This window comes from Phacochoerus africanus, chromosome 14 (assembly GCF_016906955.1).
Source record: "Phacochoerus africanus isolate WHEZ1 chromosome 14, ROS_Pafr_v1, whole genome shotgun sequence".
NCBI classification, from domain to species: Eukaryota; Metazoa; Chordata; class Mammalia; order Artiodactyla; family Suidae; genus Phacochoerus; species Phacochoerus africanus.
In genome coordinates, this window is record NC_062557.1 from 4305776 (window position 1) to 4332709 (window position 26934).

The window sequence follows — 26934 nt, forward strand, 5'->3', positions numbered from 1 at the left end:
CGGACCACCCACAGCCCCAAGCTCCCCTGGCTGAATGGTGCCACCATCTACCCAGCCGCTCAAGCCAAACGTCAAGGCATCACCCCTGAGCCCACCCCTCCTCCGCTGCCATCCAAGCTGTCAGGAAGTGACGACCTCAAAAATATCTGCAGACCAGTCCACCTGTCACCTCCTTCAGTGCCCCCACGCTAGCCCATGCCCCCTCTGCCAGGGGTACGTGCTAATGTTTAACCACCTGCAAAAGCAACACCGGATATGTAGCATTTGCCGATGTCTGTGGCGTAAATACTCCCACCGTGACCAGTTTTGGGGGCTACCAATGAGACACCATGGAACGCGGAGCTGGGGAGAGATTTGCAGCAGCTGCGATTACACAGCGTCTCTACCCCACGGATGCAGCAGAGGTGAAGGGCACGAAGTGATAGTTAAATGCAGTGGAGACGCAGGAAGTGGTGAGCGCCGTGTATTTCTCATCACCTTCATTCTTGATCACTCGTAGTTTAAGCCATACTATATACAGCAATGATTTAATTTTAGAATTTCCTTTTGTTTCTAATAGAGCCGTGCATTTCTGTTGCGGTAAAATACACATAACATTTACGGTTTCAGCCGTCCTGACGTGTACAGTCCAGTGGCACTAAGCATATTTGCCCTTGTTGTGCAAAACCATCACTGCCATCCCTTTTCAGGACTTTCTTCATCATCCCCAACTGAAGCTCTCTTCTCAGTAAACAGTAACGCCTCATTTCTCCTCCTCCCCACTCCAGGGCCTGACAACTACCACGCTCCTTGCGGTCCCCCTGAATCGGATGAATATTGGTCCTTTTGTATCTGGCTTCTTTCATTTAGGAGAATGCCTTCCGGGTTTGGTATTCAAGGTACATATATTTCAGCAGGTGTCAGAACTGCCTTCTTTTTACAGGCTGAGTAATATTCCGTCGCACACATATACAGAATTTTGTTTATCCCTTCCGCCATCGATGGACACGAGATGCTTCTACCTTTTGGTTGCTATGAATGACACTGCTGTGAACATGGGTGTACTTACTTCTTTGAGTTCTGCTTTTAATTCTCTTGGGTATATACTCAGAAGCAGAATTGCTGGATCGTATGATAATTTCATAGGTTTGAAATAACAGTGAATATATGATTTATTTTTGTTATATACATATGCATATATACACATACACACACACACACACACACATATTTTGGCCACACCTATGGCACATGGAAGTTCCCAGGCCGAGAACTGAACCTGAACCATAGCAGCAACCCCAGCCGCTCCAGTGACAACTTCAGATCCTTAACCATTGTACCACAAGAGAACTCCCAGTTGTATATGTTTCATGAAACATACATTGTATAAAGTGGAAATCATATATTTTACATATGGAAATCATATGTTTATGGTGTATACTTTATACATTTTGTCTTTTTTTTTTAACCTTTTCTAGGGCCGCTCCCGCGGCATATGGAGTTCCCAGGCTAGGGGTCTAGTCAGAGCTGTAGCGGCCAGCCTACGCCAGAGCCACAGCAACGCGGGGTCCGAGCCGCGTCTGCGACCTACACCACAGCTCAGGGCAATGCCGGATTGTTAACCCACTGATCAAGGCCAGGGATCGAACCCACAACCTCATGGTTCCTAGTCAGATTCGTTAACCACTGCGCCACAACGGGAACTCTGTATTTTATATACATCTAATATATAATCACAATGATAATGATGGCTGTGTTGGGAGTTCCTGTCGTGGCGCGGCAGAAATGAATCCGACTAGGAACCATGTGGTTTCAGGTTCAATCCCTGGCCTTGCTCAGTAGGTTAAGGATCTGGCGTTGCTGTGGCTGTGGTGTAGGCCAGCAGCTATGGCTCTGATTTGACCCCTAGCCTGGGAACCTCGATATGCCGTGGGTGCGGCCCTAAAGAGACAAAAGACAAAAAAGGGGGGGGGGCTGTGTTTAACAACCAGCTCACAAAATGCCTCAAAATTCAACACGCAGTACTGCCATCCTGTCTGCCTTCCTGCAAAGCCTCCCACCTGGCTTTCTTGTCCTGCTCTTACTTCCCTCCACCCAGAACTCACAGTGAAGCTGTTTTTTTTTTTTTTTTGGCTTTTTAGGGCTGCACCCGCAGCATATGGAGGGTCCCAGGCTAGGGGTCAAATCGGAGCTATAGCCACTGGCCTACACCACAGCCACAGTAACACAGGATCCAAGCCGTGTCTGTGACCTACACCACAGCTCACGGCAACGCCGGCTCCTTAACCCACTGAGCGAGGCCAGGGATCAAACCTTCGTCCTCATGGATGCTAGTCAAGATTCGTTTCTGCTGCACCACGACGGGAACGCCCACGGTGGGGCTTTAAGACTGAGATTAGACCATGTGGCCTCCCACAGCCTGGTTGCCAGGGGCCCGGGCATCCCGGCCTCCACCCACTTTCACGGCCTCATCTGTCCACTCAGCCCCCGCCTGCTCCTCGTCTCCACGCTGCCTCCCGAGGCCAGACCCCGCGTCAGCTGTCCTCTCTGCCTGGACAGCCTCCCCAGGTCTCCCTCCTGCTGGCTCCCTGTCTGTCCTTCCCGTTTAAATACCAGAGCAGCCACCCCAGGGTCCCCCAGTTGCTTCCAGGCACACGACAGAGACTCCCCGAGACTCCCCCACGACCCTGGGACGTCTGTGAAGGACAAGTTCGGTTTCCTTGGCAGGATGGCAAGGCCACGGGGACACCCGACAGGGGACAGGACCCAGAGGGCACTACCGCCGGCCACGCCCATGTCAGCACGGGACCTTCAGGACGACAGGCAGGGCGCCGTGTGCACTGGGCCAGGCCTCCAGGACCCGGGCTCCCTGGACCACCCTGTGACAGCGGCAGCCGCGCCTCTGCCCCCTGAGACTCTGCAACAGCCCGATATCAATCTTCCCACGAAGCCAGTCTGTGGGCAGCGCTGCCCTTTAAGCCGTGCGTGGGCTGCCGAACCCCCTCCCGCCACCTGCCTGGCTGCTTAAATGCCACGGTGAGGTTTCACTTCAGAGGGGAATGCCATGAACCCGCTCCCCAGACGTCCCGGGTATCGCTCCAGCTTCCTTTGCTCAGAACCATCACTGCAGCCTCAGACCACGGGCACCTGGCCCTCATCTCAGAGGCAGCAGACTTTTTCAACAAAGTCTTACTCTTCTGAGTCCTGCTTTCGAGCCACTGAAGGGAGCTTCTGGTCCTCTGGCCCCGGGCAAACAGGCCTGCCCGCCCCCAGGGCGCCTCCAGCCCCCCCTACTCCAGTTGACAGACGCTCAGGGCTGAATCAGCTTGGAGTTCCCCTGTGGCGCTCTGACCACGTGGCCTGGGACTGCCTGCCCCTGCCCCCCTCCATCTTTCAGAGTCACTGCAAATTCTACTGCAGTGATATTAAGCCCTAGGGGACCCTGGCGGTGTGTGTGTGTCGGGGGGGCTGCTAACACAGAGGGCAGAAGGACCAGGCCACGTGGGAACTGTGACCCTGCAAGACGCCTGCTCGCCAGCTGAACCCTGGCTGCGTCTCATCTGTTTATTCACACACAGCGCCTTGTCATGGGCACACTCAGCCGTCTGGGACGCTGGCTGGATGAGTTATCACCCAGATTTGATGGGGGAGGAGGAAGCCTCTTCTTTTGATGACTCACGTTTTATTCCTAATTATTCCCTCTTACGCGGTCCCACAGCCCTTCTGTCCTACCCCGAGGCCCCCAGGACAGAGCTTTGGAAAGGGCTAAAGCCCCCAACTTCCAGGCAGCCCATTGAGACTGGAGGTACGGAGATGGGGTGCGATCACCCCGCAAAGTCTCACAAGGGGCCTCAGGGGAGTGGCTGGCCTGCTACCCACCCAGCCTGGCAGCAGCGCGTGACTGTGCCAGCCTGCAGAGTCCTCACCCCAGAGCTGCCAGGAGACTTGGTCAGGCCCCATCCCCGGGGGATGGGCTGTCCCTGGGGGCCCTCGCTGCCCTGGCCTCGCCACTTTTCTCAAGCAGGCGCCCTGCTCTGAGGGCTCAGAGTCAGGAAGCAGTCTGCCACTGCTGCAGTGTGGGGACAAGGCTGAGTCACCAGCCTGCCCTAGTTCCACGTCAGCGAGAACAGGGAGAACAACGGGATCGGAGCGGGATGCAAGCAGGGGAGAAGGGGCGACAGGGCCTCTGTGGCCACGCTTATTTTTAAAGTCACCGCAGTGACCAGGCGACGTTGTCCCCAGGGAGCTGCCAGCCGGCCCCTTGGGCTGCAGCCACATGCCCTGACACTGGCCCTGCCCGCTGGCAGGAGTGGCAGCCGGTCAGCACAGGAAGGGCAGGGGTGCAGGCTCCCTTCCCCCCATCTTCTGCCCCCTCTCAGAAGGGTCTCCAAGGCTTATTGTGCGACCACAGACCCTGCCGGAATCCCCTCCAAAGCCCGTCCCCCAAATGCCCATCCTCCCTACCCTTGCACACCTCCAGCGGCGGGGAGCTCAGCACCTATCAATGCTGCCGCTCCGTCTTTAGCCAGGGTGGGCTGTTTAGAGAGATGGGGTGGGGGGGGATAAGTTAAGTCCGCAGGACTGTAGCTTTGGCCTACGGACTATCCCCTTACTCTTCTCCAGGATAGAAAAGGGAAAAAGCGATGCAGGCCATGGATTATGTTTTTATTGGCAGCTCTTTCTGGGAGCCTGGAATTGGGGGTGTCCGCCCTCTCTGTAGCCAAGTTTTGTTGGAGGGGCACCCTGTGAGCTGGATTTTTCTCCTACCCCATTCCCAGTCCACCGTGAATTTGAGAGGATGTTTCGAGCCGCTGGATGCGACCCTTGGCCCGCGGTGACCCCCATGGGAGAGGGTGGCTGTACCTGAGACGCAGCCTCACGGTCTGGCCAGCAGCCTGGGGAACAGAAGGCCCCGCGTGGGAGGCAGGAAGAGCGGGTGCGAGTGCGGGCGGGGCAGGGCCCTCCCACAAGCTGGTATTGCTTTCCTGATTAATGAAATCTCCCACCCGGAGCGCTGCTGGGGCCGGCCGCCAGATCAGCCTCAATGGACCATTTGTCCCTCGTGTGAAGTCACCTCGGGGACGTAATGGGTTTGCTATGAACTCACCCGCTTCCCGCTCCCCCCCACCAAGCCTGAGTCACTGACCCGGCAGACTGGGCCCAGCAGAGCCCTTGCTAGGGCGTTGGCAGCTCTGGCAGGGCTGTGTGACAGGACAGCCCAGCCCAACCCAGAGCACCAGGCCACCCGGCAGCCCTGGGACCATCTATCCTGGGAGCCCCTGACGCAAGGGGAAGGCCCTCTGTGTCCCCTGATTCCTGCGAACCTGGTCGGCGATGGCTCTACCCATCTGGGGACAGAGTCTCCGGCAGACCCCTGCCGGCAGGGAGCTGAGAGGGTGACCTAATGCGGAAAGAGGCCAAAGAGATCAGGGGCAAAAGCCCCCCTACAGCCGCCCAGGGCCAGTCACCGCCCTCCCGCCCCTAGAAGCCTCAAGATGCAGGTTGGGGGGGGTGGCATTTGCTTTTCACGAATACTAAACACTCAGGTTCTCGCACCCACTCCGCCCAGGCTCTGGGGAGGGAGGCTCTGAGCGGGCTCCCCCCAAGCTGAAGCCTTTCTGAAATGCAAAGGTGACCTGTCGCCCTCCGCCCTCTGCTCATGCCCAGCTTCTCCCGGTTCCTGGTCCAGCGTGGTGGCACACGTCCGTGCCTGACCCACTCTGTTCCCTCTGCCTGGCAGGCCCTTCTCGCTCTCCTTGGCCTGGCTTATTCTCAATCCTTCTGCAGGTACCTCCCTGGCACCCCTGGGTGGGGGGACTCCCTTCTGGGCCCTACGACGGGTTTTCCCAGTGGCCAGGGCAGCCTCTAACCCAGGCCAGGCAGCGGGGAGCAGGAGGCAGGCTTCGCGGAGCAGAGAATGAACCCGGCAGAGGGAACAGTATTCTCCTGCTGCGGGAAGGGGGACGAGGCCCGGCCCGAGGGGGAAGGAAGCCGTGAGCATCACCCCTCCTGGGCCCCCCTGCCAGCCGGATGGGCCCCCCTCTCAGCACAACTGTTCTCCAGCAAGAGAAATGCCTCACCTTCAGGAACAGGGTGGGGACATTCCAGATGGGGGCACGTCTCCTCTGGTCACAGGGACCATGGCGTCTGGGTCTCTGTGGCTCCTTCCATCCACGTGGCCACAGACCTGGCCCCAGGGCCATCCTCTCAGCCCAGGTGAGCACATCTGGAGCTGCCCGGCCCGAAGGCCAGGGCGGCAGTGCAGGGAAACCGCCTGCTTAGCTGAAGCCGCCACACAAACTCAGCCCAGACCTGCGCTCAAATCCAAGAGGAGGCTTTGGTACCTGGGGCATCCCTTTCAAGGAAGTTTCAAACGGGGACATGCCAGGCCAGTGAATCACCAGATGTCTACGCATCAGGACAGGTGTGGGCCCACCCCCTGCCCCTGGAGAGAAAGAAACGCACTGAGCTTACACATGGTGGGTGCACGTGGCTTCCTGGGCCAGCAGGGTGTGCAAGCCAGCAGTCGAGAGGTTTGACCACTCAGTTACGAACAACCTAGAACGTGGATCCAGCACTGCGCAGTTGGCGACCTCAAGTCTCAGAACACAGGCCCCCTTTCTGCAGAGCCATGGGACTGCCCTAGCCCCGCCCCTCACCCCATCCGCCCGCGAAGCTCCGGGCGTCCCGAACACGACCAAGAGCCCTCGTTAAACCTGCAGGTCTCCTGACTCTGCCCCCGTTCTTCACTACGGCTTTGCTTCTCGGCAGAGACTGATGTTCAGAGCCGTGACCCCGAGACAAAGCAAGGGGGGTGCGTGCGTTCTGTTCAGTAGGAACCCCTATGAAAACAGAAGCCAGCACCAAAACTTCGAGCAAGCCCTTTGTGAGGAAAGGACGAAGGACAAGGCAGAAACAGTGTAAGTGGTAAATCTTTAACAACAGAGTCTGGGGGACGGGAAAGCAGGATTTCTATCATGTGCCAACTGCTGTGATGGCAGTTCTCCCCACGGCCAAGTTCAAGCTCCCAACATGACATCACTGAACGCAGAGTTGGCAAGAGACATGAAACTCTCAGATCACTATGGCTTATTCTTTTTATCCCTTTCTTTTCTATTTTTTTTTTTTTTTTTAGGACTGCACCCGCACCCGTGGCATATGGAGGTTTCCAGGCTAGGGGTTGAATCGGAGTTGTAGCTGCCGGCCTATACCACAGGCACAGCAACCCAGGATCCGAGCCACATCTGTAACCTACGCCACAACTCATGGCAATGCCAGATCCTTAACCCCCTGAGCAAGGCCAGGGATCGAGCCCGCATCTTCATGGATCCTAGTCAAGTTTGTTACCACTGAGCCACGATGGGAACTCCAGCTTATTCTTTCGTCTTGGGGGAACGACACATCTAGGAAGCCTTTTACGGCACAGAACAGCAATAGCAAAGAGGGATCAACCAGCAGGCCAACCCAATCAATTGCCCACCATCATGACGTGGGATGAGGAGCAGGTTTCAGGGGCTGCCTCAGCGCTCAGGGAGAAAGGCAGTGATGATAATTGACTGGTGATGTCTGCCCAGCCTCAGGACGGGAGATGGACACGTGTGTCAACCATTTGCCCTTCCCGACTCAAAGGCTTTTCTCTTGCCACTCCAGCTTGGCGCAAATACCAATACCCTGTGCATACAAAGGGAGCTACTGCTGGTGTGTGTGGCACAGACCCTAATTGCTCCCATTTTTTTTTTTTTGCCCATGGGGTACAGCAGCTGAATGCGGGAATCTCAGTTCCCAGAGAGATTTAACCCAGGCCACAGTGATGAAAGCACTGACTCCTAACCACTAGACCACCAGGGAACTTCCTGACCTGCCTTTCTTTTACAGTAACAAAAGTCTCAGTTGGGTGCATGGCTACCCAGCTAAAGAATACATTTCCCAGCCACTCCTGCTACTGGTTCTGGCCGTGGGAGGGGAGTGGAAGTGTCTAATGTTAGGGCACTCCTGCCCTTCCCTCCCCCCGGCTGGAGTGCAGACATGATGGCAGGGGCTGGAGCGACCAAACTGTTTCATGAGGTGGAGGCTGCATGTTGAGGATGACAGGGCAACAAAAGAGGAACAAATTGGGTCCCTGCTGCCCTGGCCCCTCTGACTGTTTACACTTGGACTAGGCAGTGGAAGAGAAAGGAACTCCTCCTGCTAAAGCCTCTGCTGGGTTAGTCTTTGTTATGCAGCCAGACAGAACTCTAACTGATACGATGTGTGCCCATCATCCCACCAGCCTGGGAGCTCCTTGCGGGCAGGGCAGGGCTCTTAGCTTGGCGCACTGAGCCCCTGGCCGAGTCTGACAGAATAAGCGTGGCTAAAGCAAAAGGAACCGTCTCGTTCACCCAAGGTTTGTTTTGTTTACTTGTTTTGGTATTTGAAACTGGAACACAAAGACCTGAACTCAATAGAGGACAACCACTAACAAACATAAAGCAGATGAACCCCAAACAAATATGTGCCCAGAGAAGGCTGGGACGGCCCCAGGGGAGTTCCATGCTGGAAGAAATCTTGAGAATCACGGACACAGTTGGATGCGCGCTGGACAGAACAGAGCAGCAAAGGAGGAGCCAAGGAACCAGCCACGTCAGGAACAGAGCAGGTGCCCAGCGCTTCGGGCAGTGCTGAGGCCTGGGCTCCAGTCAGACCATACGGCGGCCATTCGCCGGGCAGGAGATCGAGAACAAGTTATTTCACCTTTTCTGAGCTCCCAGGGTCTATGTTCAGAACACCACCACCCAGATGGAAAGGATGAGCAACAGTGAGTGGGAAGGGTCCAGAGCTTGGTATATGGCAGTTCTTATTATCTATAACATACGGTTTAAGCCCTTGTTTGAGGCGCGTGAAAACCGGACCTGGAGAGGCAAAATGGTTTGCTGAGGGTCACACAGATGCTCATGACAGAGCCACGTTCGGAGCCCAGGCCCCCTCTCCTCCGGCAGCGCCCTTGCTGCGGACGGCGCCCTGGGTGCATAGGACTGGGTCATCCGTGAGAAATTTGGGAAGGGAGACTGGAATACGTGGCAGTGATTCTGTACATAATCAGGACGATCACAAGTCACTTGGAAGCACCCCCACGATAAAAGGCGTCTGGATGGACGGGTGGAAGGACAGACAGGTGGACAGAGAGGTGATCCATGGAGCATAATTCCAAGTTAACAGTGGACTCTAAGTGATGGGGACATGGGTGAGCACGCTAAAATGCTTCAGACTTGGCTGCCCATGTGACAATTTTCACAATACGTGCAGGGAGGAGAGAGGTAACAGGGAGCCACGTAGCAGCTGGAGCAGGAGCAGACCCCAAAACAGAGCACGCCTCCTATGGGCTCGTGCAGATGCAGCGTCACTTCCTCCTTGACACTGCAAGAACGGTGCTTGCTGAGCATGCGTGTCTTAAAGTTCAAAGCCGCCTGCTCCTTCCCCCTGCCCGTCCTCTCCCCACGTGGGCCTGGAGGACCGTACAGGTGGCGTGGGTCGGCCCAGGTGCCAGCTCTCCCTCCTGCCCGTCTGGGAGCAGGGCTTGGCAGATGACAGAAGCTGAGGGCAGGTCACCTGCCCCCTCTCCACGGCGCCTGGTCTGCCCGCCCAGAGAGGTGCCCCCAGATGGTCTGACCACCCAACTGATGCCTGTGGACATCTGGCCAACAGCTTCTTCCGCTTTGCTCTGGTGGCCACGCAAACTACGCTAAGTCACAAATAGAGCACCAGAGAAGGCCTTCCTCTCCCTCCTTGTTCCTTCCAGAGGGCAGGGGCCTCTGGCCCCGCCCCCGGGGGTGTGTCTCCGGAGGCTGCCCCGCCCCGGGGGTGTGTCTCCAGAGGCTGCCCCGCCCCCACAGCACGCACCGCACTCAGATCCCCAGGGCCTCTGGTTGCCGGAGCCCCACTCTGTGCCCGAGTCCCTACTTAGAGAACCAGGGAGAGGAAAAGATCGGAGGGGACCACTGGGTGGGGGGGGACCACGGGGGTCGGGGGACATGAACTCTGGTGCTGGGGGAGGGGGACTGGGAGGAGGGGGAGAAAAAGATGGAGGTGGAATAAGAACTAAGGAAAATAGGGGGAGGAGTCTTCCTGAAAGCTGTGTGCCCCCCCCCCGCCACATTTATTAACCTCAGGAGCCCCCCGATTCTGCATGGGGGGCGGGAGACAGCGGTGCAGGGAAGACGGGGCCTGCCCAGGCCACCAGGTACTAGTGGAGCTGCTGGGACGTGGGCTCAACCTGTCCAACCCCCACACCCGTCCTCATGGACCTATAAAGGCTTCAGGCAGTAGAGGCCATGGCTTTGAGCACCTGCAGGAGGTGATGCGGGGTCCCGGTGATGCTCAGGAGAAGCCACGGGGCCGTGGCGGGCGCTCACTAGCACCTGGACCGCGGAGGAATAAACAGTTAAGAGGCAGCACAGCTCCCCCCAAAGGGACGCCGGAGGGTGGGCAGCCTGCGCTTGGTGTCGGGATGGGCATCCTCGCCCATGGCAGTGTCTCTAGGTCCTGGGACACCGTCCCAGCATCGAGGACCCCACCCTGCCACGGGCGAGATTCAGATGCTGGTTTTCTTCTGAGGACGGAGACTCAGGACCTCAACACGGGAGGACGCCTCCACGGCTCCTGCACGGATCCCGCCACCGCCCTCCTCACGGAGGCCTTTCAGACAGGAGGCCGCTAAGCATGGGATGCGGTCTCCACCCACCAGGTGGAAGGAGCAGAACAGACACGTGACCCACGAGCCACGTTTGGGCTCTTTGCACACAGCCCTGCGACACAAGTGAAGAGACACCACAGCTGGGACCCAAGGCCAGACCCTCCACCAGCCAGTGTCCCAGACCGGAATCTGACAGTCACCCACAGGGCTGGGGGAGGCTGCGAGGAGCGGGCACGCTTGCACAAGCCCTTCGCACACGTGTGGCTGACAATCACCCCCACATCCATGCCCGGGAATCTGGCCCACAGCCTGCCAGCAGCAGGGAGCTGGTAATCCCCCAGCTGTTCTCCTGACGCCACGCACAGATGCTGTCCAAGGCCCAATGGAGAGGGTCACTGTTTTCAAGGTCACACACCCCAAAGGCGGACACTGGACCAGAGGATGGAGACAGGCATTTGGGCCGAAGCCATGGGTGCTCAGCCACGCGAGTCCACAGGGGAGCAGAGACCCGTTCACTCAGCACTTTAAGCAGCATCTGGGGAACCGAGCTCCTGAGAAACACCTCAATCCTTTCCTGATCAGAACCTGATCGGAACCTGATCGGAAGCACTGGGCTTCTGGCGCCCCACAGACATAAAGAGACATCCTGGCTCGGCTAAACATTAGCTGGTGGACTCTGGGCAGGTTACTCAACGTCTCTGAGCCTCCATTTTCCTCATAAAACAGTACCTGTGACCGCCGCACCTGGTCTCAGCGAGATGATGTCTGCAGGTGCCCAGCACTGGCCTGGGTCACAGACCTAGAGGGATTCCTGTGGACAAAAGTGTGACCAGCAGGCACCAGGCCCTGTGCTGCCCCCGCTCCCTGTGGGAAATAGTCAAGTGGTGATTTACTCGTGCCCGTCGTGGGAAGGTGCAGGAAAATCACAGTGGCGGGAGGCTGGCCAGGCCCTCAGCTGCCTCTCCCGGAGCTTCCCCAGGAGGAGAAATTATCTATCGGCGCAAGTGCCATTTCCTTCCCTGCCAGCTGCCGCGCCTGATCCCCAAGCAAGCGAGCCCTTGGCCCCTGCAGCCGCCCCCAGGCGGGGGGGGGGTGACGATGGACGTGTGGGTTTGAACCTGACCAGCAGTTATTCAGCCCTCGCTGCAGCTGGAAAGAAGGCTCCAGGCTGGGCCAGGCTGGAGAGACCAGGCTGCAAGAATGGCCCTCAGGGCCAAGGGGAGACCTGGACCCTGACCAGGGCTCTGGTCGGCCGGCAGGAGACCTGCATCGAATCAGAGGAGAAAGAGCAACCACCGAATGAGGGTGTGAGTGCACTTGGGGGGCGGGGGAAGGTCCTGGGTAAGTCCCCCCACCCCCCTGATGCCTCAACTGCCTCACTTACAAAACGGGGACCACACTACCTCCTTCGCAGGGTCATCATGATGCTGCGTTAATATCTATAACGTACTTAGGACAGGGCCTGGGACAAAAACCACTTCTCTAGCTTGGCTACATAAGTAAACTAAGACACCTGGTATTATGGGCTTAAAAGAGAGCGTGACATGTCGTGAACTTGAATAGCAGGTGTTTCTGAAGCCACCCATTTGAGCCAGGAGGAGCAGCTGATGCTGAGCCCCGTTCTAGCGACCATTGGGCCGGAGGGTCTCTGCAGGGAGGGAGCTGCCTCTCTGATCAGAGCCGCCTCAAGCCCCCAAGTGCAAGCGTGCGTGTATGCACCAACACGTGGAAGGCACGGGCACGTCTTCACACATACACGTGACTCCCTGCCCGTGCTCACCCGGAACCCGTCTGACACGGTTCTGAATGATGACATCTGGACCGGGCTCTGTTTCCATAGGAACCAGGTGACTTGAGCTTTTGGGAGCTTTTGGTCGACACAGAGGGTCCAAGAGAAGGGACACAGGAGAAAGGTGGTAGGATCAAGCCCAGCCTGATCCCCTCCTGAAGACCAGAGTGCGTGGAGTCTGGTGGTGGAGGGCCCTTGTCCTCGGTATAGTCCCAGTAATATTACACTTTGAAATTTGAGTTCTCATAAAGTAACAGACACCTGCCATTAGCCAGAACCTGAGGTCCCTTCTGCGGCCATCCTGAGCGACTTCCACACAGCCTCTACTTGAATACTCCTAGGCCGGGGGACTCACTACTTTACAGAACTGCTCGCTCCATTGTCAGAAAGTGAAACTGTGAGAAAACTGCCTCTTTCCATAATGAGTCAAACTCCACCTTCTGTTAGTGTCCGCATCTCTGGTTCCGGTTTTGGGTTCTGAAGGGACCCAAAAGAAGCTTCCTCCTTCTAGGACAACCTTCAGCCATGTGTGGACAGTGACCGTAGCTCTTCTGCTCCGTGGGGCTCCCGTCCAGGCAACCGCCAGCCCCCTGCCACAGCCTCTCTCTGGCCCGCCTCAAGCCCTCTCGCGGGGCCGGCCCCTCACCTGTCCGTCCACATCCGCCTCCAGGACTGAGCCCTGGACAGGCCCCTCTGCAGACGGGGCTTTGTCACAGGTTGAGCTGTGCTGCCCAGAGATATGCTGAAACTACGGCCCAGCACCTGTGAGCATGGGGCCTTACTTGGATCAGGCCTTTGCAGATGTGAGAATATCGTGGGTGACAGCGGGCCCCTAAATCCTGGTCCCTTTATGAGAGAAAGGGGTGGTGACCTGGGCCCAGAGACACACAGGGGAGAAGGCCACGTGGTGGCAGAAGCGGAGGCCGAAGTGTTCCCCTCTGAGCCTCCAGAAGGAATCAACTGGGAGTCCTGTTCTTGGAGCCCTGGGTCATGGCTACGTGTTACGGCAGCCACAGGGCTGATCCAGAGCCTGAGCAAGGCTGGCCTAGTTGGCACAGGGTCCCCTCCCCACTGCAGCCAAAGTCTGCGTCCAGTACATTGTCCTATTGGCAAGGTCAGGCAGCCGCTCACCCTGAGCTCCGGTCAGTGAGTCCCTGTGTTCCCGTGTCCCCAGCCAGGGCAGCCCCTCTGCTCCCCGAGCACCACTGTGGGGCCTCCCTCCGTCCTGGTGTCCCAACCCAGCTCACTCCCGGGAGCCGGCTGCCCTTTCCTCTGACCCTGGGGTCCCCGAGGAGGCCTGGAACCTGCATTTTAGCAGGTTTCCCAGGTGACTTAAGAGCCGCCCGCACTCAGCCAGCTTGGGGGGCTCTGGACCGGGTGATGGGCCCAGGACCAGAAAGGTCGGGCCTCAGTGTGGCTGCCTGGACCTCGACAGCCCTCCGGAGCCGGGACCCAAAACGCCAGGACAGGCCCTCAGCCGTACGGGACACTTTTGGCAAAAATCTGCTCTTCTGAACGTAAACTGCCCCAGGTCGCCCCCACTTTCTGTTCCTTTAAATGAGCAGCAACAAAAAAACATGGTTTTGTGCCAAAGGTGGGGCCTGAAGTTTCCCAGAGTCCAGTTTCCTGTCAGGCCTAGGTACAACCCACAGGAGAGCTGGTGTGTGCGTGTGCGCACGAGTGTGTGTGTGTGTGCTGGTGCGTGCCCATCCACGTGCAGCCTGGGGAAGGGTGGAGAGGCTCACGGAAATTCTTTCTGGGGTCAGGAAGACAGCGAAATGGAAAATGAGACCTGAGCGCGCACACGCGCGCACGCACACACACACACACACACACACACACACACACCCCATAGGGAAAGCCTTCCTTTCCATCCACCTCGGAGGATCCCCGGGGCTTCAGGAAACAAGACTGGACGTCAGGGCGCTGAGGATCTGTCCTGGGCACCCCCGTGGTCCCCATCAGTCCTTCTCGGTGTGGAAGGCGTTTCTTCCAGCTTCTTCTGCATCTCCTGCCCCGCCCCCACCCCATTTCCTCCTCTGGCTCCTTTCATCCCTGGGCCTGGGCCACCCGCTCTGGCCCCCACCACTGCCCGGGGGTGTGAACCATTTCCTCTGGTCGCATGTGTGCACACGTGTACACACACACACACACACACACACAGCACAGGGGGAACAGGCAGAGCAGAGCAAGGGGCTGCTCTTCCTGATTCTCCTCGGGCACAGCTGCCACCGAGTTAGCACCCAGCAGCCCCTTCCTGAGGATCAGCTCTGCCCCCCAGCCCCTCAGCCAACCTGGGACACCTGATGGGCCCTTCCTGTCCACAACCTGCCCGCACCTAATAAGCTGCCGCTAGGGACCAGCTCCACCCACACCCTCTGGCAAGCGCTTTGTTGCCACCAGCGGGCTGCAGGTTTCTGGGGCAGCCACAGCCTCTCCACCAAGGCCTGGACGCGGGGTGGAGCAAGGCGGGATGGCGCCCGCATCTCCCACCTTCTCCTCTTCCTTTCCCGCAGCCCCAGAGGCAGCGGCGGCGGCGCTGGTGGGTGGCGGAGGAGCCGTAACATCCAAGGTACCAGTCTGACAATTTTCAGGGGTCCACTGCCGGGGCATCAACACATTCCTATTGCTTGGCAACCAGCACCACCCTCTGTCCCCAACCTGAAGCTCCGTCCCCGTTAAGTGCGAGCCCCCAGCCCCGCGCCCCCAGCCCCTGGTCAGCACTGGCTGCTCCAGAGCAGCTCCCACTCCATAACCAGAAGGGGATCGCTGGGTCCTATGGCAAGTCTGCCTTTCCCTCCCCGAGGAACCACCAAACCCTCTTCCACGCAGGCGGCACCACGTTACATTCCCACCAGCAACGGGCAAGGGGTCCAGTTTCCTCACATCCTCCCAGCACGGGTTAGTTTCCGGGGTTTTGTGTTTTTGTTTTGTTTTGTTTTAATGTAACAGCCATGCTGGCGAGTGTGAGGCAGTATCGCCTTGCAGCTCCGAAGTGCGTTTCCCTAAAATGATCAGTGCTGTCGGATCGCTTCCCGCGTGTCTCTCGGTGTCTGTTTGTCTTCTTTGGAGAAACGTCTATTCAGGCCCTTGGCCAACGTTTTAATTGAGTTGTTTGTTTTCCTTGTGATAGAGTTGAAGTTTTTAATATATTCTGGATATTCATTCCTTATCAGAGAGACGATTTGCAAATATTTTCTCCCATTCTGTGGGTGGCTTTTGCATTCTGTTGATAGCCATCTTTCCTTTTCTTTTCCCTTTTTTTTCCTGCACGTGCGGCATATGGACGTTCCCTGGCCAGGGACTGAACCCGCACCACACTGTGACCCCAGGCCACTGCAGGGATGCCAGACCCTTAACCCAGTGGGCCACCAGGGAACTCCTGTTCATAGTCATCTTTGAGTCACAGCAGGTCTTAATTCGGATGAAGCTCAATCTATCTATTTTTTTCTTTCATGGCAGTGCTTTTCTGTGTCAATATACAGATATAAGTAAATGGTTGCCAAAGGCAACACCACAAAGCTTTCCCCTATGTTTTCCTCTAAAAGCAGTTATTTCTTTTCTTTTCTTTTCTTTTTTTTTGTCTTTTTGCTATTTCTTGGGCCGCTCCCGCGGCATATGGAGGTTCCCAGGCTAGGGGTCGAATCGGAGCTGTAGCCACCGGCCTACACCAGAGCCACAGCAACACGGGATCCGAGCCGCGTCTGCAACCTACACCACAGCTCACGGCAACGCCGGATCGTTAACCCACTGAGCAAGGGCAGGGACCGAACCCGCAACCTCATGGTTCCTGGTCAGATTCGTTAACCACTGCGCCACGACGGGAACTCCTAAAAGCAGTTATTTCTTGTATGTGCTGTTTCTACGGCCCTTGGAGTTCTCTCTCCTCTTGCAGCAGTTAACCACCTTTTACCAGTTAATAATTCTTTAAATTGCTGGTGTGGTTTCTGTTTCCTGCCTGGGCCCCGACGGATAGACCAAGTAGGTAGAAGGAAGGAAGTCATGAAGATAAGAGCAGAAATCAAGGAAATGGAAAATAGAAACAAAATAAAGCCAAAAGCTGGTCCTTTGCACAGATCTACAGGTCAATAAACTCACAGCTAGACTGGGGAGAGAGGCAAGAAGTGCAGACCGTCCCAGGAGTGAAGCGTGAGCCGTAAGACAGCTTTAAATAATTCAATAGCATGTGACATGAATTCCTTCAAAATACAACGTACCAAAACTGACACAAGAGGAAGCTAAAAAACCCCTGAATCTCCGTATAAATAAATTTATACTTAAATAATATTGAATACATTGAATTAAATACAAATTGACGATATTTACTACCGACACTTAATTTGTAATTAAAAACAAAACTTTCCAAGAAGAAGACTCTAGGGAAAGAGGGCTTCCTTGGTGACCTCTACCAAACATTTAAAGAAGAAATAAGATCAATCTTAGGCACTCTTGTATAGAAAACACACACACACACAAAGGAGTTCCCGTTGTGGCGCAGCGGAAATGAATCCAACTAGCCTCCATGAGGTTGCGGGTTCGATCCCTGGCCTCACTCAGTGGGTTAACAGTGTTAAGGATCCGGCGTTGCCGTGAGCTGCGGCGTAGGTGGCAGACGCGGCTCGGATCTGGTGTTGCTGTGGCTCTGGCGGAGGCCAGCAGCTGTAGCTCTGAGGGTGACCCCTAGCCTGGGAAACTCCATATGCCACGGATGCAGCCCTAAAACGACACAAAGACAAAAAATAAAATAAAAATAAATCAACAAGTGGATATCTATGCAAGGGAAACAACAAGGGGATGGACCTTTAACCTATGTCACACCTCGCAGAAAAATTAATTCCGACAGTTTCTACGCCTAACAGAAAAGTTCCGGCTATAAAGCTTCTAGAAGAAAACACTGAAAATAGCTTTGCCACTTGCGGGTAGGCAAGGCTTTCTTACCAAGAACATGGAAAGCAGGAACCACAAAGAAAGAACCCTGTTCAATTAAACTTCATCAAAATTAAAGTGACAAACGTCCGCTCGCCGAAAGCGGTATCATTAATAAAGTTGCAGGCCAGCCACAGACTGGGGGGAAAAAATATTTGCCATTCATGCACCTGACAAGAGACCAGGATCCAGAGAGACCCAGTCCAACAACCCAATTTAAAATGGGTAACAGATCTGAAAAGACATTTCACGGAGGAAGATGTATGAAGAGCCAACGAGCACATGGAAATGTGCTCAACGGCGTGAGTCATCGCACAAATGCAAATTGAAGCCAGAAGGAGACACCACGACACGCCCACCCGATGAACGCATTGTGAAGGCTACGGCACCCAACGCCGGCTGGCGCGGATGTGCAGCGTCCGGAAGGCTCAGACCCAGCTGGGGGGCATGTACAGTGGCACAGCCACTGGCGGGGGCGGGGGGGGGGGAGATCTGGCGGTTTCTTACACATCTGAACACACACCTCCCCTCTGGCCCAACAATTCTACGCCGTGGCATTTATACAAGAGAAATGGAAGCAGAGGCCCACAAAAAAGCATGTACGAGATCTTTATTCATAAGACACCCCCCCACCCCCGGCAAATGGAAACAGCTAGGCTAAAACAGAATGGCTAAAACAAAACTCACAGGACGCTCGGGCAGTGAATCCTACGCAGCAATCCTGGGGCAACTACTGTTACCTGCAGCGTCACGGGTGCATCTGAAAATACACATCTTTTCCAACTGGCAAACGTAGTCGATAGTGGAAAAAATCAGAGATTTGGGTGCCCCTGGGGAGACGGGGGCAGAACCTGAGCAGGAAAGGGGGTGCGGGGGTGATGGTGACGCTCTGCACCCTGAGAGGAGTTGGGGTACAGGGAACGGTACCCTTCAGATCTGTGCCTTCCCTGGTCCATAAATTTGACCCCAAAGGAAGAAAAAGAACCAGCAACCACTGCGCCTGGTCAGTGAGAGGCCAGCTGAAGTGTCTGCAGTGTACTGTGGACCCAGATCCGCGGCTTGTTTGGAAATGCCTCCCCGAAGCCCTAAGGATGGCGGCAGGGGGTGAAGCAGAGAGAGCAGAATGAGCGTGGCACCATCTGGGCAGTGGCGGTGCGGCTGTCATTCATCTTTCCCGTGTTTGAAATATTTGCACAGGCAAAAGGTGGAAAATTTTAAAAGAGACCGAGACAGAGCCACCAGAACCAGAGAGGAAAAAGAGATGGCAGGCCCTCTCCACCCCCGCTTCCTCCTGGGCCGGGACCACCCTGGGGGAGGGGGGCTGCTGCGCTCCAGCCCCGGGGCCACAGGAGGCGCCTTCCGTCCTCACGGCATCTCCCCCGCTCTCCACCTGCCACGTCCCTCCTGCGAGCAGCCTCAGGAGTGGAAACAACATCCGCTCCCTCCTCCCACCAAGGCAGGGAAGTGGAAACCCAGGAGGGCTGGGCTCTCGAGGGCCTGCACTGCCACCTCCTGGAGGAAAGGCTTTCTGCACCTGCACGCCGGCCCCTGTGGGGTTGGGCTTCACTGCAGTTCCCTGGCCCCCTCCCAAGGCTCCCGCAGGCCCTCTGCTGTCACCCTGGGGGCTCGATGATGCTCGGAGGATGCTCCCCCTTCTTCAGAGGGATGCGCGCTCCCCTCCGCCTCAGGGGCTCTCGACCAGCTGGGGGAGGGTACGGGGGTGCGCTCGCCACCCTCAAACGCACACTGCAGAGACACAGCCCAAGACCACCCTCTCGGGGTGGTGAACAAGCCCCGGACCCACTGTCACCCCAACCCCTTCCCGCTCCCTCGGACACGGTGACATCAGGATCAGGACACCCTGAAGACCTCCCAACCTGGAAAAAAGTTGCGCTCAGTCCTTCTGAAGCTGTGGTTGTCTACTTATTACCAGGTCCCCACGTTCTGCGACGTCTCACACGGCGGGCATGGCTGACGCCCTGCATCCTTGGATGGAAATGCCACCTGGAGAAGGCGCCAAGCCAGCCTTGTGGGGTGGCATGGACGAGGGGGCACGGTCTAGACTGAGGGTGGCCCAGTGTGAACATCCGGGCAACAGGGCCAGAGAGGGACACAGGCCTGAGCGGAGCCATGGAAAAGGAGGCCTCGGGCCCTGTGCTGTCCCCACCAGGTGCCCTGTGATGGCCCAAGATCACGGTCTCTAAGTAGCGGACGGGGCTCTTGGGATCTTATCCAAATGGCTCCTCTGTGGGGCGGGGTGTCCTATCAGAGAGACTCTTGAGTCTCCTTTGTCCCCACGTCCCAGCCAGCCCTTTCTAGGGGAGTAGAAACTGCCAGGAAAGGACAGAGGCCACACCTGCAGGAGGGGTACTGGTCCCCTGACCTGTGAGCCATGTCATGGTCACACCTCCCCAGACCACCCACCTCCTGACACCAAGCCCTGGGGGCTGCAGCCCTTCAGGCCACACCAGCTCTGGATGCCAGACGGGGCTCTGGGTGGAGGAGCCACAGGCTGCGGGGGCACCCGGAGCAGGAGAGAAAGATGCTCGGTACATGGGCACTCAGCTCAGGCAGCCCCAAGTTCCCGGCACCTGCTTCCCCGGGTGGCATGGGACATGGAGGGGACACTGGGCTTGGGGCAGCAGCGGGGGTTCCTGAAGGAGAAGAGGGTGGGAGAGCGGCTGGGAGGGCGAGTCTCCACCGAGGAGAGTGGGTGGGGTGGGGGCTGGGGGGGGTGGAGGAGCTGGGATGGAGCAGGAGGGGGAGGGGCTGCAGCCCAGGGTCACAGGGGCTCCTCAGCCCCCAGCCCTGCCTCCCTGGCCACCTCTCTTCTCCTGCCCACGGCCACAGGGACCAGGCCAGAACCCCTGCCTTGACCACTGCCCCATGGGGTGGGGGGAGGCTCTGACTCACCCCAGCTCCAGGGCGAGTGGAGAGCAGCCTCCATTTCCAGGCCTCCCCCGGAGCCAGGGGCCCAGAGCCGGGGAGAGAGAAACCTGGGGCTCGGGGGGGCCGGCATCCTCAGACACACTGGGCACGGAGGGCCACCACGTGGCGTGGGGACACGGGCAGGCGTGTGGGTGTCACACTGAGGGTCATGATGCCCCCTGCCAGAGACTCAGGAGACAGAGCGGGAAACCAGAGGCAGGGCTTCCCCAAGGCCACCGGCTCCTGGGGTCACGTTCCAAGGATACAGGCCGCCCCACCCTCGGCCACGCACGCACCAAACCACAGCCTCCGTGCCCAGAGGCCGCCTGCAGTCCCTCCTAAAGACGGCGCCCGCGGGGCAGGGCTGGGCACCACGTCAGCGTGTCCAGCGGCCTCTCCAACCACCAGGGCCCACCCAGCAATCAGAGGCCCTCCCTCTCCGATTGCGCAGGGGGACCGCGATGGCCTCCCCCAGTCCCCTCTTCCTGCCACGGGCAAGTCTCAGCAGCTGCGGGGACTGGGTCCCACCACTTCCTCCACATGGCATCTGCCACACTGGGGAAAAACACACCCTCCCCGAGGCCTCCGGGGCCTGGCACGACCAGGGCCCGCCCACCTTGCTGGCCTCAGGCTTGCCCCTCTCCACGGCAACACGGCCACCACCCACTGTCCTGACCTCTGGGCTCTGCACCGCTGTGCCCTTTGCCTGAAGGGCCCGCCTCTGGACCTTGGCCGGGTTAGGCCGCTCTGGCCATGTCAGTGTCAGCTCGACGTCAGCCCTCAAAGGTGTCCGTGAACACACACACACACACACACACACGCATCCCTGCTAAGATCACACCACCTGTTCTTTGCTTCGCGTCTAAAATCACCGACGGAGGCGCTGACTGGTGCAGACCGCCAGCACCAAGGAAGCAGGGCCCGGCTCCCCCTGGCGCCTCGCTGCAGGCCACAAACCTAGCTGTTTGCACAAGTGGGACCTCCACAGACACTGGCCGGATACCTGGGGCCACCGGTGTCTAGTGGTCCTGCGAACAGGCGCCTGGGATGTCCTGACTTGAGATGACCTCTCAGTGGGGGACACAGACAGAGGTCAGGGACGGTCCACACTCGCTGGCAGGGAGAGCAGATCGGGGTGCTGGGCGGCGGGCTCCCGTCGGCCACCGGAAGCCGGGCAGCTCTTCGCTCCGCTCCGCTCCACAGCATTTTCAAGTCTCAGACCTAGAGCCTCTTTGCTAATTTCCAAGGGGTGTGTTGCTTTGTTTAGTCAGCTTGGTTCCAGTCAGAGTTTCCTCATTTGTTTTAAAAAAGGGAAAGAAAGAGGAACAAAAAGAAGGAGGGAGGGTCAGAGGGCTTAGGCAGGCCAGCTGGTGGGGAGGGGTCTCCGGGAGTGACCTCTGCCTTGAACTTGAACTCTGTCCTGAGCTCAAGCCTGGGCCCCAAACAGTCTCCAAACTGTTGGAGCCTCTTGTTAAGGGGAAATCTCCCCAGTTTCTCCGCTGGGTCCCACCCCACCCCGTGCTCAGCCCGGGGGAGCCGAACGCACCGCGGAGCCCACCTGCAGAAGCCACATGAGGCGGTGAAGGTGGGACTTGGGGCAAAGGGCTTTAGGTGGTGGCTTCCAGACAGAGGTTTGTGCCTGGCTTGGAAGGGAGACAGTGGGGACGGCCAGCTCTGAGCAGAAGGCGTACGGAGGCTGGCATCACAGAAGTGAAGACGCACAGCGGGGCCAGAGGGGACAGACCCACAGGCACTGACCCACAGACAGCGAGTCTCACAGGCAGGCCAGGCACTGAGACCACTGAGAGTACTGGCACACTGACAATGATCCCAGGGCACCCCAGGCTGGTCCCCCTGTCAATGCAGAAGGACCCCCGCCTGGGCGGCCCTGGGCAGTGCCCATGTCCAGCTGCCCTGCACCAGAGCTAGGTTCCCTGGCCGGCCAGAGAGGGGACGGTCAAGGCCAGGCCCCACCCAGGATTTCTCCACTTCCTGCCACCTGGTGGAGCCAGGCTGGGTGTGAGGAAAGCAAAGTCAAGAGCCCGGGACGTGGAGCCTTACCTCACACCATAAACAAAAGAACTCACAAGGGCTCAAAGTCCTCAACGCGAGAGCTGTAAAACCCTTAGGAGAACAAGGAGGGAACGCTTTGAGGACGTTGCGAAGAAGAACAGCGACAGCACAGGCAACAAAAGAAAAAATGAACGGTGCTTCATCACAGTTAAAAACTTCCGTGAATCCAAGATGACTCTCAGCTGAATGCGAAGGCGACGCACAGAATGGGAGAAAATATTTGCAAATCACACATTTGATGAAGAATTCATATTCAGTATATGTTTTAAAAATTCTGCAACTCAATCACAAACAACCCAATTTAAAAACTGATAAAGGACCTCGGCAGACGTGTCTCCAAAGAAGACAAACAGATGCCAACAGGGGAAGATGGCGCCCAGCATCACCAACCACGAGGGAAACGCTCATCAAAACTGCAACGAGAGGCACTCCCGTGGCGGCGCAGCGGTTAACGAACCCGACTAGGATCCACGAGGACACGGGTTCAATCTCTCACCTCACTCCATGCGTTATGGATCTGGTGTTAGGTTGCAGATGCGGCTCAGATCTCACGTTGCTGTGGCTGTGGGCAACTCCAATTCAACCTCTAGCCTGGGAACCTCCTTATGCCGTGGGTGCGCCCCCCCCCCCGCAAAAAAAAAAAACAAACAAAAAAAAACTGCAATGAGATACATGCTTATATATGTTTAGGAGTTCCCATCGTGGCACAGTGGTTAACGAATCCGACAAGGAGCTATGAAGTTTTGGGTTTGATCCCTGGCCTTGCTCAGTGGGTTAAGGATCTGGTGTTGCCGTGAGCTGTGGTGTAGGTCACAGATGGGCTCGGATCTGGCATTGCCGTGAGCTGTGGTGTAGGCTGGTGGCTACAGCCCCGATTCGACCCCTAGCCTGGGAACTCCACATGCCACGGAAGCGGCCCTAGAAAAGGCAAAAAGACCAAAAAAAAAGAAGAAGAAGAAGAAGAAGAAAAATATATATATATATATGTTTTTAAAAATAAACAGAAAATAACCCGTGCTGGGGAGGGGATGTGGAGAAATCGGAGCCCCCGTGCACCGTTGGTGGGAGCGGAAAACAGTTCGGCTGCGGCAAAAAGCAGCACGGCGTTTCCCCTAAAATTCAACCCAGAATCACCATGCGATCCAGCTGTTCTAGGTCTGAGTTTAGACCCAAGAGATCTGAAGGCCAGGACTAGAGCAAATATCTCAACACCCGTGTTTCTGGCAGCACTTTTCTTAGTAGCCAAGAGGCGGGAACAGCCCAAATGTCTTCCCACAGATCGACAGACACACAGAAGGTGTCTGCTTACCTAACGGAAGGTTCTTCTGCCCGAAACAGGAGGGGACGCTGTGCCGGCTACAATCTTTACGCTGGGTGAAATAAGCCAGTCACCAAACAACAAATATTGCCTGGCTCCACTTATCCGAGGACCTGAGGGGGGGGTCACCTTCACAGAGACGGCAGAAGGCAGTTGGCAGGGTGGGGACGCGGGTGGGGGGGTTCATTTTGGGAAAAGACGGGAAGGTTCTGAAGATGGATGGACGGCCACACAGCTCTGTGAGCGCACTTAACGCCACTGGACGGTACACCGAAAAAGCATTAAAAAGGTCAATTTTATGCTATGCATATCTTATCACAATTTAAAAATTAAAAAAAAAAAAAAGAGTCCAGAGTCAAGGACAGAGCTCCCAGCAACCCAGGTCCTTGTAAAACAGAGAGGCTGCGGGGACGGCTCCCAAACAGCTCACAACCGTCCCATCTCAACGCCAGGTCATAATTTAAGGCAATTCTCTAATGCACGACAGTGTGAGGTCATGACATTCTTAGTAGGACTTAAATAGAAATACAGCCTCTAATCAGAAAATGTTTTGGACAAACAGACCAAATGGGGGCTCAAAAAAAAAAAAAAAAGAAATATCACAAGGCCACCTAGAAATTCTCACACGACGTGAAGTCAGACAGGGAAAGCCAAACGTCACAGGAGACCACACACGGGTGGACTCTACCAACCAATGCTACCGAAGAACTGCACAGAAACACACTCAAAGACTTTGAAACCGAACTTATAGCTACCGAAGGGGAAATGCGGGGGCGGGGGGGATACACTAGGGGGTTGGGCTTGACATAAGCACACTACTCTATCTAAAAGAGACGGAGTTCAAGGACATACTGTATCGCACAGGGAATATACTCAGTGGTATGTAATCGGACTAGTATCCAGGAGGACGCAGGTTCGATCCCTGGCCTCGCTCCGTGGGTTAAGGATCCGGCATTGCCGTGAGCTGTGGTGTAGGTCGCAGACGTGGCTTGGATCCCACCTTGCTGTGGCTGTGGTGTAGGCCGACGGCTACAGCTCCGATTCCACCCCTCGCCTGGGAACCTCCATATGCCGCGGGTGCGGCCCTAAAAAGAGAAAAAAGAGTGTACAATAGGCGATATGGGAAGAGAATCTGAAATGGAATGGATGTGTGTGTGTGTATACATATATACATATAGTTGTGTTGTATATCCAATACAACTGATTTATACGTATTAACTATGTATATTATACAGTGTATAGAGTATAATACACACGCCGTAGACGTTGTATTCTGTGTATATTATACAACTGATCTGCTTTGCTGCCCTCCTAAAACTAACACAACTTGGCTAAGTCAACTATACTCCAACCATTTTTTTTTTAAATGACAAGGCACCAGCAACAGTGCCCTTAGCAGGCAGGCTGAGGCAGGTGCCACACCTGTCCGTCCTAGGTCCACTCCATCCCAGGGCCTGCTCTGGCCTCCCCTCCCCCCGCAGTGGTTACGCCAGGGGGACAAGGGCAGCTCCAGGCAAGAAGGTGCATGGGAGGGGAGCAGGCGGGCCCCCGGAATCCATGTGGACTGCGCGTCCCACGGCTCACCGGGTGTTGGCGACCAGAGTGGACAAAGGCTAGCAGCTGGAGTGGGACAGTGGGAGGTCTTGGGACACAGACTCAGCCTGTGCATCCAGGATGCATGGGGACTGGAGGGGGTTGAATGGAGCTCCCCCCCCACCCCACAAATTCATGTCCACTGGAATCTGTGGATGTGATTCTATTTGGAAAAAGAGTCCGCGGATGTAATTAGGACAAGGATCTTGAGTCTTGGTCATCTTGGATTTTCCGAGCAGGCCCTAAACCCGGGAACAAGTGTCCTTAGGAGAGAGAAGCAGCGGGAGATTTAAGACACAGAAGAGGGCTGTGTGACTACAGAGGCGGGGACCGGGCGAGGCACCCGCCAGCCGAGGCTGCCAAGGAGCGCTGGCTGCCCCCAGAGGCTGGGAGGGTGGCCTGGAGAGGGTGCTCCCCAGGGGCCTCGCGAAGGAACCAACCCTGAGGGCGCCTTGATTTTGGAACTCTGGCCTCCAGAGCTGGGAGAGAACCAACTGCTGTTGGTGGAAGCTCCGCAGATGGTGGTACCTGGTTACAGCAGCCCCGGAAACCAGGGCCCTCGCCAGTCAGAGCAGGAGGAGGAAGAGGACCGGGAGGGCTTTGGGCCAAGCTTCCCGTCTTAGAGACGAGACAAGTAGAGCCAGAGAGGGCAACGCAGGTCCGAGAAGCCAACAACCAGTGTCTGCCCCCGCCAAGTGCCTGGGGATCCAGAGACAAGAGGGGACAGCAGAGTGGCACACCTCCCACGGTGGGGGCTGTCCAGCTCCCTGCCCTCCCCATGTTCACGACACAGGACCCCCCGGAGCAGAACAGGGTGCCAGCTCTCTCCCCCTGGGCGAGCCAAGGGCAGACGTCCAGTGACAGTGCGGCCTGGAGCTCCCAGGCCAACCTTCACGACCAAGCGGAGAAACGTCCACATTCTCTGCTGACGACTCACCATGCGGCCGTTCCCAACTCCCCCTCTCCACCCCACGGCCCAGCTGAGCTAAGTCACAGCCTCCCAGTGGAAAGTTTCCTTTCTGGAGAATCTCCCTGCTGAAATACAAGCGCTTGGAACAAGATAAAACTGCTTGATTTGGAAAAGCCACAAAGCCAGTCCAGAACAAGGAAAAACGTCGACCCTGGGCTGGAAGGAGCGGCCTGTGTCTCAGCGGCCAGTCACTGCTCTGTGACTCATCCTGGCCCTGCTGACAAGCCCTCCGGCATCTTCCCAGGGCAAGGCTGCAGCCTCAGAGGGCTGGAGGGGGGCCTGGCGGCAGAGAGGACTCAGGCCCCCAGGTCCCAAACCAGGCCAGAGCCAGGCGCTCCCAAGAGAAGGAGGAGAGAGAAGATCTGAGGTCCCCTGAGGCCACCTGCACCTGCTCAAGCCCCTCGCCACCAGCCCCTCCTGGACAGGGCTGGGCAGCAGCCAAAAGCCAGCCAGACACACCTTAAATGCCAGCCCGGGGGAGCATGAGCAGTGATGGCTGATTCTGGAAATTGGCGGGTGGGGCATCTGGCCGGACGGGCCCCCACCCTGAAACACACAGGCCAGGCCTCCCAGCCCCCAGCCCCACCTCCTCCACCTGGTGTGCGCTTGGGAAGACACGGCCCGGGGGCGCACTGGTCCAACGCCCTCCCTTCTCCGGCCACAGAGGGACTTGCCGGAGCTCCCGGCAG

At 57.0% G+C, this 26934-nt stretch overlaps 1 protein-coding gene across 2 annotated transcripts in view; it reads right to left on the reverse strand.

The window, feature by feature from the left end:
• SEPTIN9 (septin 9) overlaps positions 1–26934 on the reverse strand; it is a 153009-nt gene that overhangs the window by 97668 nt on the left and 28407 nt on the right. The gene's annotated exons all lie outside the window — the stretch shown is intronic.